Here is a 15424-nt window from a genome sequence, read left to right as displayed (position 1 = left end):
TAAAGTGTAGCTATCATTCTAAGTCTTTTGGATTAAGCACTTGGGCTTCAGACCAGTTGTTTTACATTAGGAAGGTTTGTGGCATGCACTGTGGTGGCAGGACAGGTAGCTTTCATCCTTCTAAGTTGGGAACTGCTGATTGAGAGCCCAGTGTCTGTTATTCTTAAAGTGTATTAGTTCTGGTTTAAGCACTTGGGCTTCAGGCCAATTATTTTACATTAAGAAGGTTTGTGGTCTGCACTCTTGTGGGAGAAGAGGCTGGACTCTGCCCTTCTGAGCTGGGAATTTCTGGTTAAAGGTTTATAGTGCCTGAATATTTGAACTGTATCTTACTGAAATTGGTACACCTTGTTTGCTGTAGCATAGACTAGATCCAGGCCTGCTGAATCTAGCTTTGTTTATATGCTTGTTGTTTGTTTGCTTGTTATTTCCTGAACGCTAATTCCACCTAATACGGCTTCTCAGCGCTTCTGTGGATCACTAGTGATATCTGCATTGCTTACTGTACTTATTTCCTTGTTTCACTTGAAAGAAAGTTACTGTTTGTCGTTTTGCATTTAAGTTACCTGTAACACATTGCACTTAAGTTAACTGGCACTTGCTCACTAAAGCAATTATATAAGTCAGCACTAAAAATTAAAAGCACTACACCCTCACTCCCCACTGGCCCTGGTTTTCAATTATTAAGGAATTCCCAATATTATTCTAGCATGTCCAAAGGTCAGTTGTCAATCTCCTCTGGTCCAGCTGGTGAATCTGGGAATCTTGAGGTAATGTTACAACTGCCTCATGTACACAGACAACCCTCTCCTCCTCCCAACAAATTCCAACACATGTGAGAGATGCAACCATATAGCCAAACTGGAGGCTAAGCTCTCTCAACTCAGTACTGGCATAACCAGTCAGGAGGAGAAGGAAACCACACTCACTACAATTCCAGTCTCACATAGACCTACCACGACAGCAAACCAAACACATAATCACACAAAAACATACTGGAGGCTCTAAATAAAGATCTGTCAAGCAGCAGAGACCTCCAAAGCAGACACCCAAGCAGCCGCTACCCCAAAACAAAACACGTGCAACACATATCTCACAAAGCCAGTGTGCCAAACAGTCACAGCCCTTAAGACTAAACAACACACCTGATACACTTGTAATAGGTGACTATCGTCAGGCACACTAACGTCCCGCTCACCAGGCTAAACAAGGAGAGGGTCACGGTGAGCAGCCTGTCGGGCGCTAGGATCCGCCACATAACACAAGCACTCAGGTCACTCCAAGGCAAGTACAAATATGACTCAGTCATTGTCCATGCTGGTGTGAATGACCTGAGACGTACCTCCCTGGACTACATGAAAAGAGACATAAAGGAGCTCTCTGAGCATGTAGCCCAGGCCGGTATGACCCTGACCTTGAGTAGCATCTTACCCTCACCAAGAATGATGCCAGAATATGAAGACAAGATGATCAATTTCAACAATTGGCTTAAGTACTGGTGTCATTCAAAGGGGATCCAATGCCTGTCAGCTTGGGATGATATTCTCGACAAGCCACAATGCTTCGCTAGGGACGGCTTGCACCTGTCACCCCTGGGCTTTTGGATATTGGCAAAGGCTCTTGCTACCCCCATAGTGCCTTTTTTAGGCAAGGCTCAAAAGACAAACCCACCTCCATAGGTATCACAAGGGATAAGAAACTAAGAGTAATGCTACTCAACGCCAGAAGTCTAAACCTCAAGATGCACGCACTCGAAACTCTCCTTAGCATGGAGAACATCGATATCTGTGCAGTAACAAAAACCTGGTTCAAGGCTAACGAGAGCACCCCAGCACTACCAGGTTATACCTCATACCATGCTTTTCGGCCCCAAAACTTGGACCGAACCACAAAAGGAGGGAGAGTATCGATATTCATCAAAGATACCCACACCTCCAGGTTGGTGGCAAAGCACGAAGCATCAGAGACTATCCATGTGCAACTAACAGTGGGTAAAACTGCCTTCCAGTTTATAGCCTCCTACAGACCACCCTCCCAAACCCAGGAACCCCACTCGGCCTTCCTGAGAACACTGGAAAATATGAAGGTCTCTCCAAACACCATTATATTGGGCGACTTCAACTACCCAAACATAGACTGGGAGCATTACTCTAGCTCCAACACCCTAGCCCAAAGGTTCCTAGAATTTATAAACTCAAATGCTATGGAACAACTTGCTACCACTCCCACAAGAGGGGAAAACATACTGGACCTGATCATCACCAACATGGGGACTCTATGCTCCAGACCAGAAGTGTATCCCTCACTGGTAAGATCAGACCATAAACTAATCTCACTGGATATTCACATTCCGACCCCACCCCTGCCCAGAAAACCACAGTGAAAAACGTCTCTAAAGCAAATTTCACACTCCTAAAAACCGAGGAGGAATCCTTCAAAGCCCCCGGGCCTGTGGAAAATACGCCCAGACTGCAGAATCCTTTATAAACGCATTCTATGAACACCTTCAGGAATGCATGGATCATGCGATCCCAAATAAAACCAAGACCCAATCCTCCAAAGGCAGACGTCCTGTCTGGTGGACCCCAGCCATAAACAAACTATACAATAGAAGGAGGAAGCTACTAAATGATAGAGCAAAATCCCAAAAAGGGAAGGCATCACTGATCAGTATTAGCAAAAACTACGGGCACACATAAAATTGTCTAAGGCCAGCTTCGAGAGAAAAATTGCACAGGACACTAAGGATAATCACAAGGCTTTCTTTAGTTATGTTAGGAATTAGTCCAAAATGACAAAAAATACACCGAACCCACAGACATTGCCAACATCCTAGCTGACAGGTTCAGCGCAAACTTCTCCCCCCCTCCCCACCAAAAGGGCAAATATCTATCCCAGCAGAGTGCTGCCCCCCTGACATCTCAGATGCTCAGGTAAGAGCCACCCTCTTCAAAGCAAAAAACACAGCATCAATGGGACCAGATGGTGTCCCGGGGTGCGTCCTACATGAACTCCAAGAAGAGCTAAACCCAAACATAAAACTACTGTTCAATCTCAGCCTTACTACAGGATATGTGTCCAAAGAGTGGCGTACAGCAACAGTGGTCCCTCTCCATAAAGGTGGTGCCTCAACGGATCTTGGAAACTATCGCCCCATAAGCCTGACTAGCTTGGTCTGCAAAGCTGTGGAAAGGATCATCATGGACCTCATAAATAAAGATATTGGGGACCTACAAACACTGGATCCTACCCAGTTCGGCTTTGTTAAGGGCAGATCCTGCCTCTTAAACCTGGTTGATTTCTTTGAAACAGTCGCTAAGGCCATTGGAGGGAAGGTGGTCCACACAGCCTACCTGGACCTCGCAAAAGCCTTCGATACAATACCCCACTCGGGCATTATAGATAAGCTCACCAGCTTAAATATAAACCCCTATGTCACTAGATGGATTGCAAACTGGCTCAAGGACAGAACCCACATGGTTAGAATTGCTGGAGCCATGTCAGACTCCAAACCAGTTACAAGTGGTGTCCCACAAGGCTCAGTCCTGGGACCTCTCTTGTTCGGTATATATTTCTCGGAGGTACAGGCCAACACAGAAGGACTTGGCTAACCAAGTTCGCAGATGACTGCAAACTGGGCGCCATAATCGACTCTCCAGCCGACCCAAGCATCCTCCAAAAGGGCCTCATAGAAACAGACAACTAGTGCCAGAGCCATGGCCTCAAGCTAAATGCCAAAAAGTGTATAGTCATCCCCTTTGGCAAAAACAAAGTGCCCACAAATTACCACATAGGTGGTAATCCATTAAGTACAGAAGAAGTAATTAGGGACCTGGGGACCCAAGTTGATAGCAATCTCTCATTTGATAACCACGTGGCCAAAGTGGTTAGAAAAACATTTTATATAGCCCACCTAATCATGAAGGGATTCACATCTAGATCAGGGCAGGTCATCGTGCCTCTTTACTCATCCTTCATCAGGCCCATAATTGAGTACAATGCCCCTTTTGGGATGTACCTTACCAGACACCTGCAGCAACTGGAAAGACCCCAAAAGTACCTCACCAAGAGGATCAAAGGGCTCAAACAGATGCCATATGTTGCCCGGTTAAAGAAACTCCAGCTCTACTCAGTGGCATACCGCCTGTTCAGAGGCGATCTGTGCCTGACGTATAAAGCCATGTCCAACACGGACTTAATGGACATCCTGCACCTCAGAAAATCCAAATCCCATCAAGCTACGCCGAGAGACTTGAACCTCAGCACTGAAATAAATAAGACATGCTGGAGAACAGATTCATAACCCAGAGGCTCCCTTCACTATGGAATAAAATCCCAGTCTAGGTTAGGCAGAGTCCCTCATTGACTCTCTTCAAGAGGAATCTTGATGAGTGGATGGGAGATCGTAGGTTTACCCCAGGTATCACTTCTGTGTCACTGTTAGACAGAGGCACAGTATACTAACCTCGAAAAAGGGCATAGCAAAATAAATTTAAAATGGGTGGCGAAAGCCAAACACATTCTGGCTAGGCTTATAAATGCCCTAGGGCAGATAGCCTAGTATGAACCTATGAACCTATGAATGAATGACACTTATTCATTGTAGACTGTCACCTCACTGAGGAAACATGTCTCTGTGTTACAGTTATCGAAAAATATCCAAACTAAAGGGTAAAAAGGTCACACAAACCATAGCAAAAACTACAAAAAGACCCAGCAAAGCTAGAGTCCTCTCTTTGTAGTACCTTAAACTTCCTGTTGTAGAGGCCAATGGGATATATGCAAATTATCTCTTAAAGTCATGCCAGTGTTTCAGCTACAAGGATTCTAAATGTCTATGACTTCTTACTTTCATTGTGAAATTCTTTACTGGTGCATTCAAGACAATTACGCCAAATCCCATTAACTGTAGACTTGACATGTTTTCCTTTTTTCTCAGATTATCAGTACAGTATAAGTGTATTGCCGACCATACATTACAAACACAGAGGTTTAAAATAAGCCTGATATTCATAAAACTCACAATAAAAATGTCAAAGGTACCAAATAATCCTCTAAATGGTCCAAGGCACCCAAGAAATGTAGTCAGACACTTATAGCCTGATACTCATAATATTAGGGTGAGTGTAAAACACTCCAAATAACATCAAAACCAAAGGGTAAGAGAGCTTTTTCAAGGATAGGTCCTGCTACCTGGAGCCATCTGCCTACTGAGAAAAACAATCTTCAGATATTACTGGAATTCAAAAAGGCCCCTAAGGACTACATATATAAGGAAGCTGATTGCAATTGCTTTAAGGGCACTGGCTAAGCAAGCTGTCTTGCATGAGTGACTTCTTATGGTTGCATAGCTATGCAAAAACAAATTTTGCTTATTCCCATTGTAATATCCTTTTTTCCTTCCTGGTCATCACCTACATTTAATGCTACTGTAAATATTAATATTACTGTATAAAACTTGGTTCCTTGTGATACTTTAAACCACAGGTGCCGAGAAAATCACCACACAGAAGACACAACGTGTATTGAATGCTTTTGTTCTTTTTACTTTCAGAACTTCATCATTTGAATTTCATCAGCAGAAACTGATTCATTCTGATGAAGGTCTGAAAGTAAAAAGAACATAAGTGCTCAGTACACGGTGTGTCTTGTGTGGTGATTTTCTCAGCACCTGTGGTTTAAAGTATCTCAACGGTCCAAGTTTTATACAGTGTTTTCATTCCATTGATTCTGTTTTTATTAATGTTACTGTACATATAACTATGACCATTTCTTTTTGCTTATTGTTTTCTGTACTTTTGTCTAACTGTGCCCGTGTCATGACTAAAAAGGGTCAGCAAACTAGCTCACCCACCCGGTTATCAAATGAATAAAGTAAAATAAAAAGGTGGCACCGACAGACCGTTTAGTAAAAACTGCAAGAAAGGTCCAAAAAAGCTTGAGTCGTTACCGTGTGATAACTTAAACCTCCTGTATTTGAGGCTCATGGGAAACATGCAAAAACTAAAGACGACATACACTTCCATGTATTTTAGCACCTTTCATTTTTTGAGTCTTCAGCAATGAAACAGCCAGATTCTCTTCATACTTACCTTACATGTGGCTGCTTGTAACTAACATTCCTTGCACCAGCTAACACGGCTTTTGCAATAATAAAATGTTTTAATCCCTTTGCCTGAGAAATAGCAACAGTACACATAATAGCAGGTAATGATGTGGTTGCTACAATCCTAGGACTGACTAATTTCACCTGCACTTACATACTGCATGATGCTAAGCAAGTCATTTAAGACCAAAGTTTCTGCATCACAGCTGCAAACAGGCAACTATTTCTACCTAGTTTGAAAGTACTAAATGCATAAATTATGTGACGGCTGTACTTGCAGGTCTTGTTACCAGGACATGATGTTAATCTCATATTGAGACAGCACTGCTACAGCAAGGTGAGTGCAAAAGAAAAATACACATAGGAGTATTAGTTTTATGCGGCTGTATTGAGAAGTCAGTGTCAAGAACCACTTGTGAGTGTTTTTATGTGCCAACATTTTGTATCATGACAAATACCACCTTGGTAAAGGTTATTGGCCATTCCTAATGTTAATAGCTTATACTTTCCAAGGTAAGAATCATTGAAAGATGATATTTGTAAAGACTGCTAATTTCTAAACTGTTCTAAATGACAAAATGCTGGATATATAAAATGACACTGAGGTAAATGGGAGGTTTTGTAAATAAAAGAAATGCTACACTAACTGTGCTGATTGCATGGTCACTAAAATAGACCTTTACTCTACTGACATTCAATGACAGTTAAAACTATAAGATCATTAAGAAAGAAACCCATTCACACATTCCCAATAAAGTGCTGCACTGGTTCAAAAAGCTTACTAACTGATACACTGCTGGACCTGAAAATGTGCCAGCTGAAAGGCTGCTGAGTCCACAAATGTATTTATTTACTAAAAGCCGTTGCAAACTAGATTACCATAGACAGACCAAGATCTCACAGTGCTGTTGTTTAAGCGTATTCCTTCTTATAGGTTCCTGTTAAGTGAAACTGACAAACGGGATGGGGTTACTCCTAATAATGTCACATTGCTGTGTGCCAACGTCCATCAGTATGACCTTTTGGGAATAAAACTGCATAATAAAACAAAGCAGGAAGCAGCATAAAATAAATCTCATGCAACTTTTAACAGAATTTGAAGAGAATTCCAGAGTAGGAGTCAAAGCCGAAAGTGGAGTAAGTGCTTTTCTGGAATACAGAAAAAAACGATGCCTCACTGGGCTAAGATTAAAGGCTGAATCAACTTCAGCCTTTGATACCAGCCTTTGAGAGAGACTCCTTTCATTTCTCCTCCCACCACTTGACCATGTTCTGAAAGTCAGAATCTACTTGTCCACTTCAGACTAGCTAGTCCTTTTAGTGTTGACTTCAGGCACAAAAGCAGTTCTGATTTGAACATATGCCTTTATCATTAACATCTTAGTGCCAGCTACCTGTTACTGTGAGGTGATCATGATGCAGTAATCTTTTGAATTCCCCTTTGAATACTAACTTCTAGCTCATCTCATAGAACTATAGAGTATTAATGAAATCCTTGTATTCTAACATTAACTTTTTTAGTGCTGCCTTCTAGTGCCCACCACATAATCACAATCTGAAGATAGGAATATACATTACTTTTTCCCTTACCGTACAAATCTTCCAGGGATGGCTTGCAGCATAGATCACCTGAATCCATACCTCTCAACCTCTTAGCATGAGAAATCTGGACAATCTGGTAACAGAAAGTTCACACCAGGGATCACACCAACAGCACTACTAGATAGGGGCCAAGGGTACTAGCTGCTAGTACAAGGGTCTAGGGAACTACTAAAGGGGCGGTGAATACCGCACAACGTGGCTGGGATAATATATGCCTTCGGGGAGATAGCCCAGTACCAACCTATGAACCTATGAACCTAAGCCCAAGATAATGGTAGGAAAAAAGCCCAAAAATAGGGACACATTTTAAATATTACTCTTATAAACTTAGAAAGTTTCTAGAATAACAGGGTTTGTGTTATGCATTTTCTGAATGATATAAAGTCCAAAACTCAAATACATGTCATTATTTAGTGACATTAATCCTTAGATCACCCCAGTGATTTGTGAAAAAACACAATTTGTATGAGCAACATACCAAAAATATGAGGCAAAAATCTGGACATTCTGCGAAAATCAGTACAGTTGAGAGGTAGACCTCACATATCACAGGGTTTACTATCATTAGTTAGAATGGCAAAACAACTGCCATTTGAAATAATGAAAACTAAAATCGAAACCAAACATTTCGAGAGTACACAATGTCGCCCCAAATGATCGGCACATCTGAGTCGACATTGTGCCGAAAATGTGACCTGATAGCTGTATAGGAGCTGATGTAAATCAAACTCTTATATGACATATCACGTTTTGCAGGGGGCCTCACACCCCCTGCTACTAATATATTCCAACTCCAAGATCAAACTACAGTGAGGATATGGATGAATTTCCAATCCTCACTGTACCGCGATCTCGTACATATAGTTGAACACACATGCAAATGCACTACTGCATTTGCATAAGTGTGTTTGACTATCCAATACACTTGTCATTTTGCGAACAACATTCTGATGTTCGGCAGCATTACTGCCAACAGAATGTCATTCACACAAATGATAGTAAACCAATATCACAGTGTCTCCCTGATTTTTCTTGTTTTTTTTTTTTTGCTCTGCCCTTCATAAAGTTTTTTTTTTTTTTGGTAAATCGCTGAGGATTATAGTCAGTCAGTGTTGCCAAGCATTAGAGTTTCATACTTCTTTTTCTACAGAAAATGCATGTTGATGAAAACCCTGTTGTTCTAATAATTTTCTAAGAGAATTAGAGAAATATTTGCATACTGTTCTGGATATTTTTTTCATCCCCACCCCTCATTATTTTGGGATTTGCCCAGAATTTTTGAGCAAAGAAGTTGAAAGCTATGCACATTATTGTCATCCTGACATAGCAATTCACTGTCGACATGATATAGAAAAACTAATAAAGATTAACAGTAAAGACTCATGGTGGAGCCGAGTCCTACCTGTCATGGACCCATGCCTTCCAAACACAAATGTATTTGTTTTGGAAGACAAGGAAAGTGAGGAAGCGATTGTTATAAAAATCTCTCTCTCTCTCTCTCTCTCTATATATATATATATATATATATATATATATATATATATATATATATATATACATACATACATACATCTGTGCTGAAATTAGAAATTACATTTTTACTAATGCAAACAAAAAAATAGATCCCCCAACTTAGAATTAAGAGATTGGTCTACCATGTCTCATCAAAACCCATAAATTCAAAACATATTTGTCAGCTGATATTAAATGACATGCAGTAATCTGAGTCTGAATACAATAAATGCTCTAAACATAAGAAAGCAAAAATTACTGAGTTTTGGGTAATACCTTGAGAGGTTTGCCATGGCATCCTTTTCAAGAACACACATTGGTTATGATCAGAGAATTCATGGAGCTTAAGCTGCCCCAATGTTTTATGAGTTAGTTACACAGGAAAAAATGTGCAGGAATGCAATGTATGTTACAGTTTTGAAAGTTGTAACACTCTTAGCACTCTTAGTACTGCTCAAAGATAGTGGTCAGAAGTAAAATCTCATCAACCGCTAGCTTTAAAAGCTTTTAAAGCATTAACTCTACCACTCTTTTGTTTTTTGCCTGTGACAGCACAAAATGCATTGCAGCTTTCATAGCCGTCAGGTTTTTCCACTGTACTTCTGTAGCAGATGATGTCTGTGTGGCAGTGCAAAGCTTAGTCATAACAACTTTGAAAAGTACATAACATCCTCTTTTCTAAAATCACAAAAATTAATAACATAGTTATCTTTTTCAGCCAATTTCCAAACATGATCGTCATGTTTTATGTATTATAATATATTTGCTTCCGTTATTATAAGGGAATAACCTAAAGGACACAGGTTTGCTTCAAATGGAAAATACTGTTAGTATAAATTATCAAAGCACAAGAACTGCCCACCTCGCTGAGCAAACCTGTTGCTATAAGAGTCAGTAAAGTAGATCAAAGGGGGACTGTTTGCTTTTAGTAAATTGTCAGTGTTCTAAGATAATTATAAAAAAACATGAAAAGAACAGAGGTTCCTGCAATGTATGAAAGGAACAGGCCAAGGTAATTCACACCCATGCAAGCCTTTATGATTCCACATGATAAATTCTATCTCCACTTCTTTTCAAAAGTGCAGTATGGCCTTTAAAGAAATCCACATGGTTACTACCAAAAGGAAAGAGGACAGGAAAAAAAAACACATAGGGATTTCAAAGGTTACACTTGCAGAAAAATAAATGATTTACCCCTGGAAAGTAGATTTTCACACCATCTTTTGATTTTATAGCTTTCCTTGTTGGTTGTTTTTAAATTATAAGTAAAATATACACACAAAACATGAGATACATGGGTAATTTAGGTTCAAAGGAAGCATATTAAATATTGTTCTATTTAAGTCATCATAGGATGAAAATAAGGCAGACTAGCAATGTTGATTTAAGGTCAAGTCAGAGCTCCTATGCACATTACCCATATTTCAGAACATTCCTAATCTGCCATACTTTAAGCATCAAAAAAAGGCCACCAAGATTATTTTCAGCACAGTGGACAAAATATATGAAAGGAGAGACTGGAAATTATCTATGTGTTTAATCTAGAGAAGGAAACATATAACACATGACTGATCAGGGTCTTGATTTTGATGTTCGGAAAGAAAATTGGGCAAACTGTGCAATGTAAATTTAGCACCAAGTTGCTGTTTTCTAGTAAAATTGTAATCAGTTGCAAAGCATCCAACTATGATACCTGAACAGTAAGCAGATTGGCCATTGAGGAAACAACCGAGTACCTTTTGCACAGTTTTCTTTCCAAAGGTGGAAATATGCACCACACCACATGGAACACACAGCCCTCCCGAACACACACCAGCACTGCCTTTACATAAAAACACAATTCACACACCCACCTTCGCGGAGGCTCTCAATAAAATTCTACATAAACAGCAGACCTCCAAGGCAGAAATGCACTCGATCACCACAACACAACACTAATGACGAGACACATAACTCTCCTAAACAGTGTGCCACTCAACCAAAGCCCTTAAGGCAAAACACACTAGTCGTAGGTAACTTGATAGTGAGGAACACTGATGTCCCACTCACTTGGCTGAATAAGGAGAAAGTAACAGTCAGCTGCCTGTGAGATGCCAGGATCCACCACATAATGCACGTACTCAGGTCCCTCAACAACAGGTACAAATATAACTCTGTCATTGTACATGTGGGTGTGAATGACCTGAGGCATACCTCCTTGGACTACATGAAAAGAGACGTGGAGGAGCTCTTGGATTATGTAGCCCAGGCGGGTATGACCCTAGCCCTGAGCAGCATCCTGCCATCACCGAGAATGATACCACAGTACAAGCAGAAAATGACTGATTTCAACAATTGGCTAAGTTTCTGGTGTCATGCTAAGGGGATCCAGTATTTGTCTGCCATGGATGACATGATTGACAGACCTCAATGCTTTGCCAGAGATGGCCTGCATCTGTCACCCCTGGGCTTCCGGATACTGGCCAAGGCTATTGACACCCCTATAGTGCCTTTTTTTAGGCAGTGTTCCAAAGACCAAATTACCACCGTGACAGCTACAAATGCAATCTGAGGGTCATGCTGCTCAACGCTAGAAGTCTAAATCTCAAAATGCACTCGCTCAAAGCACTCCTTAAAATAAAGAACATCGACATTTCTGCTGTAACAGAGACCTGGTTCAAGGCAGCAGAAAGCACCCCTGCACTACCAGGCTATAACTCATTCCACACCTTTCAGCCCCAGAACTTGGACCGATGCTCCAAAGGCGGTGGTGTTTCCATATTCATAAAGGATGCACACCTCCAGATTGGTAGCCCAACATAACCATCTGAGATACTTCAGGTGCAGCTAACACTGGGTAAGACAGCGATTCAGGTCATAGCCTGCTATAGGTCCCCAACCATGTCCCAAGACTCACACTCCACATTCCTAAGCACCCTGGAGAATATTAGGGTCCAACCTAACACCCTCATACTGGGCAACTTCAACTACCCCTCCATTAACTGGGAAAACTACTCATGTACCAATACACTTGCCCAATGCTTTCTGGAATTCATTGATTCCAATGCTCTGGGAACAGCTCATTCTTACCCTCACTAGAGGTAGCAACATCCTTGACCTGGTGATTACTAACATGGGCGACCATTGCATTACACCAATAGTCACCTTCTCCCTGGTTAGATCCAACCACAAACTAATCACCTTAGAAATCCACATCCCTCCCACCCCACCCCACCGCACAAAGGTAACCACCATGAAAAACATCTCCAAAGCTAACTTTGGGCTCCTACAAACAGAGGTGACTAACTTCACGGCACCCATGCAAATGGAGAATAGTTGCATGACCGCCGAATCATATACCAATGCACTACACGAACACGTACACAAATGCATGGATCTCTCCATACCCAATAGAACTAAGACGCTCTCCTCAAAAAAAAGGAAGCCAATCGGGTGGTCCCCTACCCTAAACAAACTCTACAACAGAAGGAGGAAACTGATGCAGAATAAGACGAAGTCCCAAGACTGGAAAAACACCCTTATCAGCCTCAACAAAAGGCTGATATCCCTCATCAAATCCTCTAAAGCTAGTTATGAAAACAGAATTGCAGCAGATAGTAAAGACAACCACAAGGCCTTCTATAGTTATGTAAAGAATCCCCACGGCAATACCCAGATTTGCTCTGAGCTACTGCAAAATGGTACCTACTACACTGAGCCAACAGATCTTGCCAATATACTAGCCTACAGATTCATTGCTAACATTACCCCCCCCAAAGGACCAATCACAATACCAGTAGATTGCCAGGCACCCAGTATTACTGCTGCACAGGTTAAAACAGCACTGTCCAAGGCCAGGAATACAGCTTCTATGGGACCTGACAATATCCTTGGCTGTGTTCTACATGAACTACAGAGTGAACAGGCACCTCACCTGTGTGCCCTGTTAAATCACAGCCTCACCTCAGGTTTTGTCCCTACTGAATGGGGAACTGCTACAGTCATCCCTCTCCACAAAGGAGGAGTGACTACAAACCCCAGGAATTATCTCCCAATTAGCCTGATGAGTCCAATATGCAAAGCTATGGAATGCATCATCATGGACCTAATAAACAAGGATATAGGGAATTTCCAAACTCTGGATCCTACACAGTTTGGTTTTGTGAATGGTAAATCATGGCTGCTCAACTTGGTCGACTTCTTTGAGTTAGACACTAGAGCTGTGGTTGAAGGCAAGGTGGTTCATACAGCCAACCTTGATCTGGCCAAGGCCGTTGATACTATTTCCCACTCAGGAATCATAGAAAAACTCACTAAGCTAGGTATCAACCCCTATATCACTAGGTGGATTGCAAACTGGTTCACAGATAGAACCCACAATGTGAAAGTAGCTGACTCCAAGTCAGACTGCTGACCAGTCACGAGTGAAGTCCCACAGGGTTCAGTCCTGGGTCCTCTCCTGTTTGGTATCTACTTCTCTGAAGTCCAGGCCAAAAGAAAGGGACTCTGGCTGACAAAGTTCACAGCCGATTGCAAGTTGGGGGCTATTATTAACTCCCCAAGTGATGTTGACATCCTACAGAAAGGCCTCAATGACACTAAAGACTGATGTCAGAACCATGGCCTTAAGCTCAATGCCAAAAAATGTGTCATCATCCCCCTTGGAAAAAACCCGGTTCCCTTGAATTACCACATTGATGGTAGTCACTGAACACAGAAGGCATTATAAGAGATCTGGGAATACAGGTTGACAGCAACCTCTCTTTTGACCACCACATTACCACTTTGGTCAGAAAGTCCTTCTATGTGGTGCAGTAGTAGGGTTTTGCATCCAGGAAGAAAGAAGTCATAGTCTCCCTCTACTCTTCCCTCATTAGGCCAATCATTGAGTGCAATGCCCCATTTGGCATGTACCTCACTTAACACCTGCAACAACTGGAGAGGCCGCAAAAGTACCTCACAAGGGGGATCCTAGGCCTTAAACACTTGTCCTATATGAACAGACTCAAAAAACTCCAACTATTCTCTGTCTCATATCGCCTACTTATCCCTTTCTATGCTTGAAATAACCTATCTCATTTGGTTATAGATTGGCTTTACCAATCCCATAGGTTCATAGGTGTGTACTAGGCTAATGGCCCTGGGGCCTTTACAAGCCTAGCCATAGGATTACCCTGGCATAGTGCCACGCAACCTTAGTCCATGGTTGATAATTATTTATTACCTGTAATGAGAATAACTGGGATCATACCATAGATAATTTGAGGGGACCCATGCATGGGATAAAGCATTTAGAAACTGAGGAAGTTCATCTGACCATAAGTAGTACAGGGGCAGTCTTGGGATAAATTTTCTGTTTCCCATCCATAGATCCAAGTTGCACTTGAAAATGGACAGGGATGAACTTTGTTTTATATAGATGGGGAGCCTGTTCCATAGAAGCAGTATCCTCTGCAAAATATACCTGTTCCCCCCAAACCTTTGACTTGCTAATGTGCAGTAAATCTATCAGTACTGGGTCGGAGGATACCTTGTATGCCAGACACAGGTCACCCCTTAGCAGTCAGTAGGATACCGAGTATACTGACAGGGCTTTGAGTCTGTCTATGTAGGACATGTTGTTTAGGCATTGTGTCCTTTTAGTAAGGTATTTCTGTGGGTGTTCTAGTTGTTGCATGTGTTTAGACAAATATACTCCAACGGGGAATTATATTCAATGACTGGCCTAAAAAGGGCTGAGTAAAGTGGAGCAATGATACCCCTAGATCTAGACACAATCCCTTTGTTTATAAGTTGTGTAGTACAGAAGGACTTTCTTATAACAATAGACATATGTTGGTCAAAAGTTAGGTCACTATTCACATAAGATCCCAAATCCCAAACAACTGTTTCAACTCTTAGGAACGTATTATCATTGTGGTAGTTCCCTGAGATAGATGACTTTCCAGAGGATACAATAATGCATTTTCTTGGCATTTAGTTTCAGACCATGATTTTGACACCAGCTATTTATTTGAGTTAAACCTTCCTGCAGGCTGGCTAAGTCATTTGGGGATTCAATGACTGCTCCTAGCTTGCAGTTACCTGAAAACTTAGTCAGTCAGAGCCTGAGCACAGAGGTCAGCCAACTACTTCCTAAAAAGAAACACAATTTTCCAGAATCCAGTAATGAATAATGTACCAAACAGTGTGATTGTACCTCTTTGAATTGTCATGTGGTCCATG

The 15424-nt window shown here is 41.5% G+C and overlaps 1 protein-coding gene across 1 annotated transcript in view; it reads left to right on the top strand.

Annotated features, from left to right (window-relative positions):
• MYL4 (myosin light chain 4) overlaps positions 1-15424 on the top strand; it is a 75070-nt gene that overhangs the window by 46177 nt on the left and 13469 nt on the right. The gene's annotated exons all lie outside the window — the stretch shown is intronic.

The sequence above is a fragment of the Protopterus annectens genome, chromosome 13.part0 (assembly GCF_019279795.1).
Source record: "Protopterus annectens isolate FY-2018-M chromosome 13.part0, PAN1.0, whole genome shotgun sequence".
Lineage (NCBI taxonomy): Eukaryota > Metazoa > Chordata > Ceratodontiformes > Protopteridae > Protopterus > Protopterus annectens.
The sequence above is the reverse complement of the archived record's forward strand: the minus strand, read 5'-3'. Positions and strand labels throughout refer to the sequence as shown.